The sequence below is a fragment of the Mobula hypostoma genome, chromosome 6 (genome assembly GCF_963921235.1).
Source record: "Mobula hypostoma chromosome 6, sMobHyp1.1, whole genome shotgun sequence".
In the NCBI taxonomy this organism is placed as follows: Eukaryota; Metazoa; Chordata; class Chondrichthyes; order Myliobatiformes; family Myliobatidae; genus Mobula; species Mobula hypostoma.
This window is the reverse complement of record NC_086102.1, coordinates 33799899-33816250: the sequence shown is the minus strand read 5'-3', so window position 1 is coordinate 33816250 and position 16352 is coordinate 33799899. Positions and strand designations below refer to the sequence as shown.

The 16352-nt window shown below is 40.4% G+C and overlaps 1 protein-coding gene across 7 annotated transcripts in view; it reads left to right on the top strand.

The window, feature by feature from the left end:
* The first annotated feature begins 470 nt into the window (after positions 1-470).
* Positions 471-16352, top strand: part of LOC134347918 (type 2 lactosamine alpha-2,3-sialyltransferase-like) — a 138402-nt gene continuing 122520 nt past the window's right edge. For 6 of the 7 annotated variants that reach the window (XM_063050538.1, XM_063050546.1, XM_063050543.1 and 3 more), the window contains exon 1: positions 471-620. The gene's annotated coding sequence lies outside the window, so the exon portion shown is untranslated. Of the gene's footprint in view, positions 621-4243; positions 4336-16352 lie in introns of all 7 variants that reach the window. The other variant, XM_063050545.1, reaches the window with a different exon arrangement.

The window sequence follows — 16352 nt, the reverse complement described above, 5'->3', positions numbered from 1 at the left end:
CCCTGAACACTCCGTGGTGACTATTGACCCCATACCCACCGATATACGTACCCACCAGACACCGCGCACTCCAAACCCTACACAGACACCACACGACACTCCCATACCAGGCGCGATACACACGCACGAGGGATTAACAACACCTAACGTGTTGACACCTCAAGTCAGGCCGGAGCCAGCACAACCGCCATCGCCGGTGCAATCACCACTGGTGCTACGTAGATCACAGCAACGGACTCGACCGCCTGATAGACTTGACCTGTAAATATACTTGTTTTAAATATTGTCAGTCACTTCACCCAGCGGGACTCTTTTTTAAAAAAGGGAGGGGTGAATGTGGTAAACCATGTATATATGTTGTAACTCGGTTACCTGTCTGGACACGCCCCTCTGCTGACTGCCCCTGTGGCTCCTCCCACAGAGTCCTGTATAAAGGTGTTTTGCCTTGCCCCTCCCCCTCAGTCCGGGGGCAGACACTCACCGTGGAGGTCGTATTGTGCAGCGAATAAAAGCCTTTCAGTATTTTACCCAACCTCAGTCTTTTGGAGTTATTGAAGGTGCTTCATTGAGTGAAGGTAATGCCATTCTGTGAGAAGAGACAAGACAGTGATGATACAAAGGTATGGATGAAGAGTATGGAGTATAAAATGGAATACTACAATCTTTAAAGCTGTATTGATTTTTGGTTTTATCGGGATGGTTTAGGTTATTAGTAGTTTACAGTTAATTTAATATGAGCAAAAATGTGTGTTGAATGAAATAGCATGAAGTTATTGAAATGTCTAGCAGTGAAACTGAGAAAGGTTTGATAGCAATACCAGATTTCGCACTGCAAATGCCAAATTACACCTGAACAGCAGTAAACAAGCAAAGAATGCTTTAAAAAATTAAGACCTTTCTTTTCAGAGTAAATAGGCAGAATAGACTTCCTATACAAGACAGGCCAGTAATTACCTGGCATAAAACAAAATATCTGGCAGAAAGATTAAAGGGAAGTTGAGGGAAAAAGTAGTATCTGGATTTCATTGCCTGAAAGAATTGCGGAGGCAGAACCCTCTAAACTTAAAAGCATATTCTCAGGTATTTGTCCTAGGCCTCTCATAGTTTTAAGAAACTCTGAGAGTTCTCTTCTCAGCCTCCGACACTTCTGCAAGGTCGACCAAAAACCGTCCAACCTTTCCGAACAGGTTGTACCCTCTAATTCAGGCAGCATCCTGGTAAACCTTTTCTGCCCTCTTGTTGGACAACAGTTCCAAAAAAAAATCTAGGCAGCTTTAAAGTAAATTTACTGGACTTGCCTGTTGTAAGCTCAGGAGTTGATAATTAATAGATGTTAACATATTTACCACTCTTTTGCATTGGTGAAGTCCATGCAAAGTCCAATAGCACACATTCCAGCACAACAGTGATGTGGTTCAAAACGAAACAAACACAAGACAAAGGGAGCAGTAAAGAGGCACAGCAGTAGCTGTGGTTAAATTGCTACTCCAGGCATCAGGTTTAATCCTGACCTCAGATGTTGCCAGTGTGGAAGTTGCACACTCTCCCTGTGATCATCTGGGTTTTCCCCAATCGCTCTGGTTCCCTCCCACATCTCAAAGACTTGCTGACAACTAATTTTTCTTACAGCTGTGCAGACCAACCATTGCTCTGAGCAGGACAATTTTACATGCCTGAAAACTGCATGTCACTTTAAATTTTTTTTTGTAATATGCATACTATGAATATTTAGAATGAAAATGGCATTGCCATTCATTGGGCTAGTGATTTATTAACAAAGAGCTACTGACTTCCATTTTGTGTTTATTGGTACAATTTGTAACAGTATTGTAACTTGAAACACTGGCAATGTAAATACATTGAAGATCCAAAGTAAAGCTTGTGGTATGTTTATTATTTAGAAAGTTTATGGTTTATATTCATAAACACAATTCATTACAGGGTATTTCACAATTCAATTACATTAACATAGATTTCAAAATTATATTAAGAGAATGTCAAAATTATATTAACATTATATAGAAGAAAATTCCAGCTGCGTGGCTATGTACGCGAGAGCATTTCAGTTACTGCGCGGTCGTGCTGCCGCACAGCTTAGCGGGAACAGGGCGTACTGGCTGGTTGGTTGGTTAGTTATTGTAACTCGCCTGTAGTTTAGATGTGTAATGGGAGAATTGGGAAGAGTTGATGGGCAGGTGACAGTAAATAAGTGCAGGAATAGCCAAGAGTTAAGGAATAAATGCACTTTACCAGACAGAACATTATGAATCTTTTCATTATAATTCCTGCATTTGAGCTCAGACTCCTTGTTAAATCTGCAGTTTGGTGTTGATTTCCCTGGATATTATGACAAGAAATTGTGCAAAAGCCTTCAGAATCCAGCCCTTGGGGAAATAAAATATTAGAATTGATTCACAACTCATGATTAATCTTTCTGCTTTTTATTTCAAAGGGAGGTTTCACTGAGAAGTTCGACATTAAGACTTCAATAAATCCCAAGAATTTTAATAGTTTAGAATTCCCCAAATATATGCTTAATTTGAAATTACTTTACTTTATTGTCGCCATACAATTGATACTAGAGCATACAATCATCACAGTGATATTTGATTCTGCGCTTCGCGCTACCTGGATTACAAATCGATAGCAAATATTAAAAAATTAAATTATAAATCATAAATAGGAAAATAGAAAAGGGAAAGTAAGGTAGTGCAAAAAAACCGAGAGGCAGGTCCGAATATTTGGAGGGTACGGCCCAGATCCGGGTCAGGAACCGTTCAGCAGTCTTATCACGGTTGGAAAGAAGCTGTTCCTAAATCTGGCCGCACGAGTCTTCAAGCTCCTGAGCCTTCTCCCTGAGGGAAGAGGGACGAAAAGTATGCTGGCTGGGTGGGTTGTGTCCTTGATTATCCTGGCAGCACTGCTCCGACAACGTGTGGTGTAAAGTGAGTCCGAGGATGGAAGATTGGTTTGTGTGATGTTCTGGGCTCTGTTCACGATCTTCTGCAGCTTCTTCCGGTCTTGGACATGACAACGTCTATACCAGGTTGTGATGCACCCTGGAAGAATGCTTTCTACGGTGCATCTATAAAATCTATTACAATTATAAACTCAAATTGTGTAATACATTTTACTCCTTTATTCTTGCACGTTGATCTAGTTCATCCCTTTCAAATGTCCTCAATAAAACCTGTAGTTGTTCATTGGGAAATTAACTCCCATTGTTGTGTAATATTGTAGCTGGTTCAAAAGAAATTCAGAATATTAAATTTCTTGCTTGTAAAGAAACCTTACAAGTTTAATGTCTTTGATACAAAAAAAAGCCTTTAGTTCCTTTCTCTACATTTAAATGTTATCTTACTGAAAGCTATTGATGTACAACATTTAACCTCAGTGAATTAAGTGATTGGAAATATGATGCTGAAAATAAATCATGTTATATGACTCTATCCTTGCAATTGCAATTCATTTGAGTGTGCTTCCATTATGTACCTCTTTTGTTTTAATTTTATTCTCTCTTCCTTTCTCCTATTTGTTCCCTCCCTTCTTCAGTTAATGAAATAATGCCAGCAAAATCATCATTTACATTGGATATTAAACCCTATTCAACACATTCAGAACAAAATGGAGTTAACAAGATGCAAAACAATTTCATTGTGGTAATTACTAATAATCTCTCGAATAAACACACTGTAGTTACTCCTCTAGATCACTCAGAGAGTACTGCAAAAGCCCACAATTTCTGTCACAAAGAAACACAAGAGCAAAAGGCTTATGAGATCATTACCATCTGTTGGCACCCCACCAAGCCACATTGTATGCTGACATACTTTGCCTTTTTAAAATGATGACTGAGTCTAATCTAAATCATAGAATGCTCTACCAACTGTATTATTGCCAGAAGAATGCAGTTGCTCAGGAAGGTAGCTCACCTCCATTTTGTCAAAGGCAACTCAGGAAGGAAAATTTGGGAAGGGCAATAGATACTGGTCTTGGCACTGATGGCTCCACATTCCATAAGTAAAAATAAATCATATTTCAAATTTACTGCAATTTTTCATCACCAAGTTTGACCTAGGTCCATTATTATAGTCCATTATGACTTGCTTTGCCTAAGTCCTGTATTTCCTCCCCAACAATTAAAACATCTTCAACACATATTTGTTACAATACATGCTGTCCTTCAAATTAAACCCTTAATAATCGTAGTTTAATATTACTAATTGTGCCTTTGCTCCTTTAGCTACACTCATTCCTGCAGATCTTTGAGATCAGAGAAAGCCAATCAATCAACATCTGCTAACTAATTGAAAGGAAAATAAAAGAGCCGGGAATGTGAGTCTAACTTAATTTTTAACTTTCAGTGAGGCATCCTGTATCATGCGGTAGCGTCATGATGTATGCAGTTTGCATATTTTTATATATAACCTGTAATGAATTATTTAAATGAACAAGAATGCTTAACCAAACAATACATTTACAATATTACTCAAATACTACTAAAATATTGAAAACACGACAGTTAGTGTAGCAGTAAGCGTAATGCTATTAAAGCGCCAAAAATACAGGTCAATTCCCACTGCTGTCTGTAATGAGTTTGTACAAATTACCACTTGGGTTTCCTCTGGGTGTTTTGGTTTTCTCTCACATTCCAAAGACTTATGGATTAGTAGGAAAATTGGACACATGGGTATAACTGGGCAGCACATGCTCATTAGGCCAGAGTGGCCTGTTATCAAGCTGTAAGTCTCTAAAAAAACGTGCACTTTCTGCTCCTTTTTTGCTGCATCTTGAGTTTAACTGGTGTCTCTACATTTGCTCGCTCTGTAGTGATGAAACCTGTGACACTTATAATTACTATTCCTTCAAGAGGAACACAACCTTGCTGTGGTTTGGAGGATGTGTGCCTCAATGACCTGGAGAAGAGCTATGCTGGCTGGATTCAGGTTCTTATGCTTTGGCTCTTGGTAGAGTCACCTATGCCAAACATATCAAATGGTAGAGGCCAGACTTAAGGCTGATTTATACTTGTACGTCAAATGGATGCCGTAGCCTACGCAAGTGGCCTACACGCGTTGTGAGCATTTATACTTGTGCGTTGGTGTGTCTGCATCGCTCTGCAATTCGGGCACGTTGCACATGCGCACACACCTGCCCGTGCAAGGCTTCATGGTCATGGTAGTCTTTCCCGGGGTAAACAAGTTTAAAGCCAGCGACACACACAAAAATTGCTGGTGAACACAGCAGGCCAGGCAGCATCTATAGGAAGAGGTACAGTCGACATTTCGGGCCAAGACCCTTCGTCAGGACTGACTGAAAGAAGAGATAGTAAGAGATTTGAAAGTGGGAGGTGGAAGGGGAGATCCGAAATGATAGGAGAAGACAGTTTATAGCGAGCATCTTTTCTCGTAAAAGCAAAATGTGTCCTCCATAATTTCGGAGGTCTATAAAGCTTTATGGAAAGCATTGCAGCCAGAGTTCCTTCCCTGCCCTTCAGTCGCCCAAATGGGAAGCTATTGCAGCCTAGGATGAAATGCGATGCTACCAAGTGGACCAATGACAGCTGTTGCGTTCTGCATTGCCGCGACGCGTAGTTACATTTTGGGAGAGGTGCGCGTCAGGCTCTGGTGTAGGGATCCGCATCGGCTCTGCGTAGGGTTTGCGGCAACGCAGTACTCACGGTGTCGCGTTGACGCAGAAGTATAAATCAGGCTTAAGAGTGGACTACCAGACCTCCAGGTTCAGGGGCTCAACTCAGGACTAACAACCCTGACTGCTGAAACAAAATTGTTACGGAAACAGCAATGAAGAATCCTTCTACCTCTGAGTGGGATGATATTCCTGAGTCTTCACCCCTGGACTACCATGACTGACAGGAGTGAAAACCAAGAGGAAGCTACTGACATAATATGAAGGAAGCCCTGAGCCCTGGCAGTGATGGAGGCCCTCCCTGCTGCCCTAAATGCCAGGGGCGTAACAGGCAGTAATTAAGTATAATTACTACCGATGCAGGGAGAACCACCCATACTTCCACAGTAGTGATGTATAATAGCATCATTGACTGAGAGTAATAATACAAATTTTAGTGCAACATATTGTATTGTTGAACACAATTTTGACAACAAACTCCAGGTTTATTTTTAATTGAAAGCCAATAGCTTTCAAAATTTCCTGGAATCCAGCAGATGTTGCATTGTCTGCAGTCACAAAGGAAAGTGCCTTGATTGGAATTGGTTTCGTATTATCACATGTATGAAGGTATACAGATCAAATCATTACACAGTGCACTGAGGTAGTACAAGGTAAAACAATAACAATGCTGCAGAGAAGGTGCAGTGCATATAAACAATAATGTGCAAGATCATAACAAGGTAGATTGTGAGGTCAAGAGTCCCATCTTACTGTATTAGGGAACCATTTAGTAGTCTTTTAACAGCAGGGTGGAAACTGCTCTCGAGCCTGGTGTACATGCTTTCAGACTCCTGTATCCTCTGCCTGACGGTAGAGGGGAGAAAAGAGAACGTCAAGGGTAGATGGAGTCCTTGATTATGCAGGCTGCATACCTGAAGCAGCAAGATGTGTAGACAGAGTCCATGGAGAGCAGTCAGGCGCAGAGTAGTTGCCATACCAAGCTGTTGTGCATCGAGACACAATGCTTTCTGTGGTGCATTGATAAAAGTTGGTAAGGATATGTGGGGACATGCCAAATTTGTTTGGCCTCCTAAAGAAGTAGAGAAGTTAGTGAGCTTTCTTGGGCATGGTGATAACATGGTTGGACCAGTAAAGGCTATTTGTGATGTTCACTCTTAAGAACTTTGTTATGTTACTTCTGTTTAAACGTACCGTGGGTTACCAGTAAAAAATCATATTCTGGAAGAATTAGAGAACTTTTATTTACAGTAATAAAACAAACACGTCTTAACCCAGCCACATGCTGGAACATTCTAGCAATCCCCCACATGCTCAGTGCTCTATCCAATCATGTACTGGCACATCACTGCATGTGATATCATCACATCTTCCTTTCCTTAAAAAGAAAAAAATAATTAACAACATTAATTGAAGCAAGTACATAATTCAACAAGTCACTATCAGTCTCTCTGGGGGTTTATGAACACGAGTAGACCTTCTAAGTGGTACACTCAGATCTTGTGTTTCCTTGTTATTATTTACATGTTTTGTCTCGTCCGCATCAGTTAACTGAATCTCTGAAGAATCACATCTTCCTTTCCTTAAAAAGAAAGACAAATAATAACATTAACCAATAAACAAATCTATATCAGCTAACTGAAACTCTGAAGTTAGCTCTTCGCTATCAGAGCCATCACTCCTCTTCTGCTTCTTCTTTTTCTTCTTTGTTTCTGCTTTAAGCTTTTCTTTATGTATCTTAACTAAACTTTTTGGTATACTGTCACATGCCTCCTGGTTAGAATATGGAATTTCAGGTAAGCAGTTCACGCTATCCTCCTCAGCAATCTGCTTCCCTGCTTCTGTTTGGACTGTATTTTTCCTAATTCCTTTCACTTCCATTTGTAATGAAATACAAATCTTCTTTTCTTTATCTAATTCATTCATTAACTGTGTAATCTCTTTTTTATGCTGAGACTTCATCATTTCAATAAAACTTCTCAATTCCTTCACTTGTGCTTTCACTTCTTCTTTATTCTGTGCCCACTGTGAGCGTTCTTGCTCTAGCTGGCGATTAGACTGAATCTCATATTCTCTCAGCGTCTCTTTCATTATGGCTTGCATTGAAGCATCCTCCTCCTCCCATCGCTTTTTCATATCATCAATTGCCTCCTGTTTGGTCATCTCAGAAACTGCACCTACTGCTTTTATATTCTCCGTGCCAGCATTTTCATAAAGCGCATCTATATAAAATTCCTCATGGTCATCTTCAATCACTGCATTTACTTGTTTCATTTCATTTTCCTTCTTTCTACTTCTACAACAGCACAAAAATGATTAATCTTTTTCAATATTTTTATTGATTTCTTACATAAAAGAATACAGAGTATAATAGGACATATAATATATATCGATTACAATATATTGGAATCACAAATATAGTCTCATTACCCCATATCCATATACATTAAATTTAATCATAATATTGAAAAGAGAGAATTTTATTATACAAAAAGATCTAAACCCACTACCAGAAAAAAAAACAGCTGCTTGGTTAAAAAAAAGAAAAGGAAAAAATCCTTATCATATAGTAAAACATATTATTAGCCAGCATCTGTGCTTAATAGCAAATCAAAGGTTTCGAAAATAACTCGAAAAAGGTCCCCACAATGTTAAAAAATCTTGTCCAGGTTCAGAAATTGAACAGAGAATCTTCTCTAAATTTAAGCATGATATAACATCATGTAAGCAATGAACATGAGCAGGCGGAATGGCATCCTTCCACTTAAGCAACAATGCCCTCCTGGCTATAAGAGAAATAAAGGCCAAAATGTGCAAATCATGTGTCTCCAAAATAAAATCATTTTCTCCAACAATACCAAATAAGGCAGTCAAAGGATTAGGTTAGGAAAACGTTGTAGCAAATTTTGCCATATGCGAAACACTGATTTGGGCGATGTTCCCACCCACAGTGATCACATGATCTTTTTCATTCAAATGCTGCCTTGCTCCCTGTCAGTTTTGTCGACGTATCATTATATGTCTTGATATATTTGCACTTTTTACAGCGGTTACATAGCAGTTTTCGACAAAAAGCTCTTCAGCCTGCGACATTACGGTCTCAGAAGCTTTGCAGAGTGCGAAAGCTATTTCAAAATTTATATCTTGCTCTCTCAACAGCCTTTCTCTCAGTGCATTATCTCGAATGCCACAAACTAGTCTATCTTTAATAAGATAGTCTGTGAGCAATCCAAGATCGCAGGTTCTACTACTCTTTCTTAACTCAGTCACATACTGATCAATTGTTTCAGTAGCTCTCTGCGCACATGTGAAGAATTTAAATCGCTCATACGTTAAATTATGCTTAGGTATACAAAATACTTCAAATCTGTCCATTATCGACTTTAAATTGAAATTATCTCCATCTTCAAAGACAAAATTATTATATACCTCTACTCATCATTCCCAATAACATGGAGCAAAAGTGCAGCTTTGGCTTTTACCGATCTTTCTTCATAATCGATCGCCGATAAGTACAGTTCCAACTGTTGCTTGAATATCCTCCAATTCTCAGCTACATTGCCAGTCAGCTGAAGTTTTGGTGGGGGTTGTAAACCTTCCATTTTACCATTTACAGTTCGAACTTTTTTCTTCTTTTTTCCGATTATCTTCGATTCTCGATTCTCCCGTATTAATCTTCCAGAACCACTTCTGACACTATGTTACGTTACTTCTGTTTAAACGTACCGTGGGTTAATAGTAAAGAATCATATTCTGGAAGAATTAGAGAACTTTTATTTACAGTAATAAAACAAACATGTCTTAACCCAGCCACGTGCTGGAACATTCTAGCAATCCCCCGCATGCTCAGTGCTCTATCCAGTCATGTACTGGTACATCATTGCACGTGATATCACCACAAACTTGAAATTCCAAACCTTCTCAATTTTAACACCATTGATATAGACAGGAGTATGTGCAGCACCACCCCTCTTTCTGGTCAATGACCACCTCTTTTGTCAACGTTGTGGGAAAAGTTGTTGTCATGACACGTTGTCTCTGAGCTCACTATCTCTTTCCGCACTTATCACTATTTGAGTTGTGGTCCACTCCAGTGGTAGCATCTGGAAACTTGGAGATGGAGTTAGAGCAGAATCTGAACACTCTGTCATGAATGTATAGGGTGTAGAGTAGGGCAGAACCTTGTGGACCACCAGTGTTTAGAATAATCGTGGCAGAGGTGTTGCTGTTTATCCTTATTGATTGTGGTCTGTTGGTCAGGAAGTCAAGGATCCATTTCCAGAGGCAGGTGTTGACTGTTAGAGTCCAGAGTTCGTTGATGAGTTTGCTTGAAACTATAGTACTAAAGGCAGAGCTATAGTCAATAAAGAATAGTCTGACATAGGTGTCTTTACTGTCTACATGTTCCAGAGGTGAGTGTAGGGCCAGGGAGATATTATCTGCTGTAGGCCTGTTTTGGCAGTAGGTGAATTTCCAATGGGTCATGGTTGTCTGGAAGAGACTGGAGAGAATGGAAGTATGGACCAGGAATTTATGAAGGAAACAGTCCTCGCAAAATGTGGCAGAATAGTACAACCATGGTTAAAAGGGAAGTGAAAGCTATTGTAAAAGCAAAAGAAAGGGCATACAACAAAGCAAAAATGAGTGGGAAGATAGAGGATTGGGAAATTTTCAAAAACCTACAGAAAGGACCTAAAAAATCATTAGAAGGGAAAAGATGAAATATGAAAGCAAGCTATCTAGGAGCCTAATTCTGCTCCTATGTCTTATGATCTTATGGAAATGCTGAAAGGGGCAGAAAGGATAAGTTGCAATATTTATTCTGTCACCTCTTCCCTCCCCAATAATCAGGGATCTAAGCAATTTTTCCAGGTGAAACGGTAATTCACTTGCACTTCTAGTCTAGTGCACTGATAATGGAGTTCACAGCATGATCTCCTCTGCATTGGTGAAACCAAGTCCTGCTTTGCAGAACGCTGCATTCAGTCTGCGAAGATGATCCAGGAACTTCCTGTTGCCTGCCCCTTTAGTTCTCCAATGTCCTCGGACCTACTGTTCTGTCGCCTTCTGTGCTGTTACAGTGAGGCCCAGTGCCAGCTTAATGAGCAGCACATTATCTTCTATCCGGGTACATGGCTTCCTACTGGATTCAACATTCTGCAACTTCTGGTAACTTTATTTCTGTCTGCATCATAAAACCGGAAAATGCTGGAAATAGTCAATGAGAAAGTGAGTTGATCTTTTCTCAGAAGGTCTTCTACCTGCAACATTAACGCTGATTCTCATCCTGTGGACGTGGCCTGACCTGCTGAGTATTTATAGCATTTTCTGCTTTTGCTTTAGATTTCCAACATCTGCAGTTTAAAACATTTTCATCTACTCATGATGGCCTGACTTTTAAGGCATTATCAATGTAACCCGGTGACCATTGAATATAAATTTTTTATTGTTAAAGTACACTCATTTATTCACCTTGGTAATGCTAAAATAGCTGCCTGTGCCTTTAAGAGAAAGCGGTGACATCATTTTGCATGGGTGGAGTAGAACGAAGAGATGCCAGGTTCTAGAGAGAGCGACATTCAAGTACTTCTCCCAGGTTTGGTGAGGAAAGATTTTTGCAAGTAAATTGATCAGTGCTGGAATAGCATGGTTGTGCGAATTTCCTTATCGGCCTAGTAGCGTGAGCAAGGAGAACTTGTTTCAGGGTCTACCCTATATGTGTTTGGAAGTTAAGCACATGTGCGCCAAAAATTGCCACTACCATACTGGTTTTGTATATTTTGTTTTAGTTATTTTCATACTGCATTCATAACAAGGGTGTAATCAGAACTTAAGCTGGGACTGTAACAGTAGGAACTATTTTTTAAAATCGATTTTGTCATTTTTATTTTGATACCCTCACAAGGCACACACTCAGCGAGTCAGGAACAGCTTCTTCCCCTCTGCCATTCGATTCCTAAATGGACATTGAACCATTGGACACTACCTCTCTTTTTTAAATATATAGTATTTCTGTTTTTTGCACAATTTTTAATCTATTCAGTATTCGTATACTGTAATTCATTTATTTATTATTATTTTATTTTGGTTTTTTTACTTTTATATTATGTATTGCATTGAACTGCTGCTGCTAAGTTAACAAATTTCACGTCACATGCCAGTGATAATAAACCTGATTTTGATTCTGAAATTTGTTAATAAATTTGTTAATGCAACACATAATCTAGAAAAGAGAGAAAAAAATAATAAAAATAAATAAAATAAAGCATAATAAATAAACAAGTAAATCAATTACACACATTGAATAGATTATTTAAAAATGTGTAAAAACAGAAATACTGTATATTTAAAAAAAAGTGAGGTAGTGTCCAAAGCTTCAAAGTCTATTTAGGAATCAGATGGCACATGCCAGGATTAATAAATCTGATTCTGATTCTTTCCGCATTAAAACATTTGAAACAGCTAAAGGAATTAAAGACCTGAAAAAGCATTTGTGGTCCTGTGTGTGTAATTTTCCCCAGGCTACAAAATAAATATTATCCAATTAGCCATTGGGATCATCACAACCTTTGATGCACTATTTGCACTAGATCTGAGAGCAATGGAGAGAGTAGAGCAAGAGAATTGGGACTGCAGTGCTGCATTACTCAGATTTAAACAGGATGGTTCAGAAGTCCTGTGATGCTTATTCATTGAGATTGTAGGCTGGCAAAAATGTCCTATGGTTTGAATTCAGATTTTCATGTACATGATCGAGGCATGACTGTGCAAGCATGTGGATGTCAGCCAGTTAGAACAGCGAAGGGAGTGTAAAAGGAGACAGCTTTATAAGGCTGATGGCAGGAGAAGAGTTTTGAGTTGGGAGGTGAAAGAACGTGGAGGCCACAACTGCTGAGTTGATAAAGAAAGTATCCTGCAGGATGAATTGCTGGTCGACGGACAGTGGAAGTGAGTTAGAGATGGAGGGTGATGGGAAAGAGGAATGGAGTGAAAAGTAAGAAAAGAAAACAGAGGTATGAGATGTCAAACTCTGAGGAGTCAGGGGACAATCAAAATAGGATAGCAAAACAATGGAAAGAAGATGAGATTAAAGCAATTATAAAACTGAGCGAAGACGGGGCATCTTTCGGTGACTGGAACCCGATTCATTTGACGAAGATAATCATTAATCATTTATTCATATAATCATTTATTAGCAGGGTCAGTGCCAGCTGATAGACTGCTTGCACTTCCCATTTTTCCTGTTTAGGATTTCAATTTCAGTTAAGACAGCACAAGGTTTCTTTATACACACTATGTACACAATGAGCACTCACTGGTGTGTTTCCTCTGTCTTTTCACAAGTCTCTGACTTCGGTCACAGAATAAATTGGTAGCTACCTTGGTACTCCCACGAGTCCACCGCCCCCCTTTCAGCTAGGCCGCAGGGCACCGGTCTCCCTCTTTCAGCTAGGAAACTGATTTGCCTACGCCCCCCCCCACCCTCCCCCTTTCAGCTAGGAGACAGGCCACCAGTCTCCCCCTTTCAGCTGGGAGACTGATTTTCCTTCCCAACTTTAAAGGTATCATTCTGTCTTTTCCGCCTAGGGTTCCTTTTTGGATCCTGCTAACTAGCACCTTTTCAAAATTCCCCTCCAACTTAAGAGGAAGCAGACGCTTAAGAGGATCCCATCCTTGTCGCCAAACTGTTGCGGATAAATCTCAGGAGCATCAGGCAAAATAGATCAGGCCGACTCAGAGAGTTATTTCAGACCAAAGGATTTTATTTACATGATATCATGGAGATCCCAAGCACCTAAAAGCGGGATCTTGGAACTCTGCTTAACAATAGAGCACACTCTTATTTATACCTCTAAAACGTATGTGACAAGAAGCACTCAAAGCTGTAAGGAGGAACCTAAACTACAATTCTACAGAATAGCGAAGCTGCACAATATGTCCTTGAAAGGTTATACATTTTCTTAAGTGTTAGTTCTCAGGACAGTCTATCAGGCTTCCCCAAGCGCAGACATGTGATCATTCTTAGAACAAGGAAACACAGACATAGTTATTTTCCCATCCCGTCTACAAAGCATATTTCAGTCACACAGTGTACATTAGTTGCAGATAAGTGATTACAGACCTTGAATTCACATACTAGAAAAAGGTCATTAACCCCTTAATGTTCGTCACAATGTCCTACTATTTTTCTCCCACATGCAGTCTCTAGCTGCGCTACTTTCCAGATTAGTTGGACAAATTCATCATAATGATCAGGTTCTGGTAGTATGGTATCGATACGTTGATCAAGGGATTCTGCGAAAGATGTCCAATTTACTCTTCTCAGGTTAAATCTTGGTAGGTACTTTGATGGTACAGATCTCAGAACTGGAAGGGATTCTATCTGGACTGGATGGTGTTGGGATTTGGGTATATGTTGGAGGACTGTTCATGTGAAGAGGTTGGAGTTTGCCAAGGTAACAAAGGTCTAGGTTGTATCCTTTTTCTCCATCTGGCACTTGTGAAGGTAGGGGTGTCCATTGACTCGTACAGTAGCTCAAGGCTGTTGTTTAGAGCCCATGATACAACTTCTTCTCCATTTGCATCGTCATCTTCATATCCCCAGTTGGTGCTATGGCTATTGAAGTCACCAATAGTGAGGTACATTTAGTCCTGGAGATCTAGGTTAGGTGGCCACATGAATGGTTCATTAGGGGGTTTGTAGACCAAGATGATATTTATGGGAAAGCTGAGCTGCTACAACACAGCCTCATTCGATCATCCAAGTCCCCAGCTGGTGCAGGATTCTTCTTTGTCATAAAGAAAGATATGGGTTTCTGTCCCTGCATTAACTACCATGGACTCAACAAAATCACCATGAGCTACTACCCCCTCCATTTGATGGATAGTGCTATCGAAACACTCTGTGGGGCCCAGATCTTCATCAAACTGGACTATGGAGTGTGTACAACCTGATCCTAGGGGATGACTGGAAGATAGTGCTTATAACACCCACTGGTCACTACAAGTACTTGGTGATGCCTTTCGGATCTTTCAACAGCCCAGCCATTTTCCAAGCCTTCATTCATGAGATCCTCCAGAACCAGCTACACAGTTATGTGCTCATCTACCTCAATGACATCCTCATATTCTCCAAAGACCCCCAAGACCTCATTTGTCACATCTGTTCAGTGCTTCAGCATCTCCTTGAAAACAAACTGTACTGAAAGTTAGAGAACTACCTCAAGGCATAACCATGGACCAAGAGAAAATGACTGCTGTTGTTGGTTGGCCCCAACCACGCTCCCTCTTACAGCTATAGCATTTCTTGGGCTTCTCCAACCTCTACTGCCATGTAATCAGAAACTACACCCAAATCACTGCTCCTCTTACCTACTCATGGATAACTTGGTCTGCTACTGCTTTTGAAGAGCTCAAGAAATGTTTCACCAACACTCATTCTCCGCCATCCAAATCCCTCCAGACATTTTGTGGTAGAGGTGGATGCACCTGATGTGGGCACTGGGGTCGTCCTCTCCCGGCGAAGATTGGATGAGAAGATACACCCTGTGCTGCCTTCTCGCACAAGTTCAATCCCACACACCGCTGTTGTAGAGTAGGAGATGGAATAAGTCGCCATTAAATAGGCCTTGGAGGAAAGGAGATGTTGGCTATTGGGAAACACCAAACTCTTCCTGATCTGGACTAACCACCAGAACTTCATATCCATACAACAGACCCACCAACTCAACCCACATCAAGCTCACTTGTCCTCTTCGAGCAATTCAACTTCACTATCTCCTACTGAACCAGCTCCAAGACACCCTGTCCATAAGACAATAAGACAAAAGAGCAGAAGTCGGCCATTTGGCCCATCAAGTCTGCTCTGCCATTTTATCATGAGCTGATCCATTCTCCCATTTAGCCCCACTCCCCCGCCTTCTCACCATAACCTTTGATGCCCTGGCTACTCAGATACCTATCAATCTCTGCCTTAAATACATATAGTGATTTGGCCTCCAATGCTGCCCGTGGCAACAAATTCCACAGATTCACCACCCTCTGGCTAAAAAAAATTCTTAGCATCTCTGTTCTGAATGGGCGCCCTTCAATCCTTAAGTCATGCCCTCTCATACTAGACTCCCCCATCATGGGAAACAACTTTGCCACATCCACTCTGTTCATGCCTTTCAACATTCGAAATGTTTCTATGAGGTCCCCCCTCATTCTTCTAAGCTCCAAGGAGTACAGTCTAAGAGCGGACAAACGTTCCTCATATGTTAACCCTCTCATTCCCGGAATCATTCTAGTGAACCTTCTCTGTACCCTCTCCAACATCAGCACATCCTTTCTTAAATAAGGAGACCAAAATTGCCCACAGTACTCCAAGTGAGGTCTCACCAGCACCTTATAAAGCCTCAACATCACATCCCTGCCCCTATACTCTATTCCTCTAGAAATGAATGCCAACATTGCATTCGCCTTCTTTACCACCGACTCAACCTGGAGGTTAACCTTAAGTGTATCCTGCATGAGGACTCACAAGTCCCGTTGCATCTCAGAACTTTGAATTCTCTCCTCATTTAAATAATAGTCTGCCCATTTATTTCTTCTGCCAAAGTGCATAACCATACAATTTCCAACATTGTATTTCATTTGCCACTTCTTTGCCCGTTCTTCCAATCTATCCAAGTCTCTCTGCAGACTCTCTGTTTCCTCAGCAC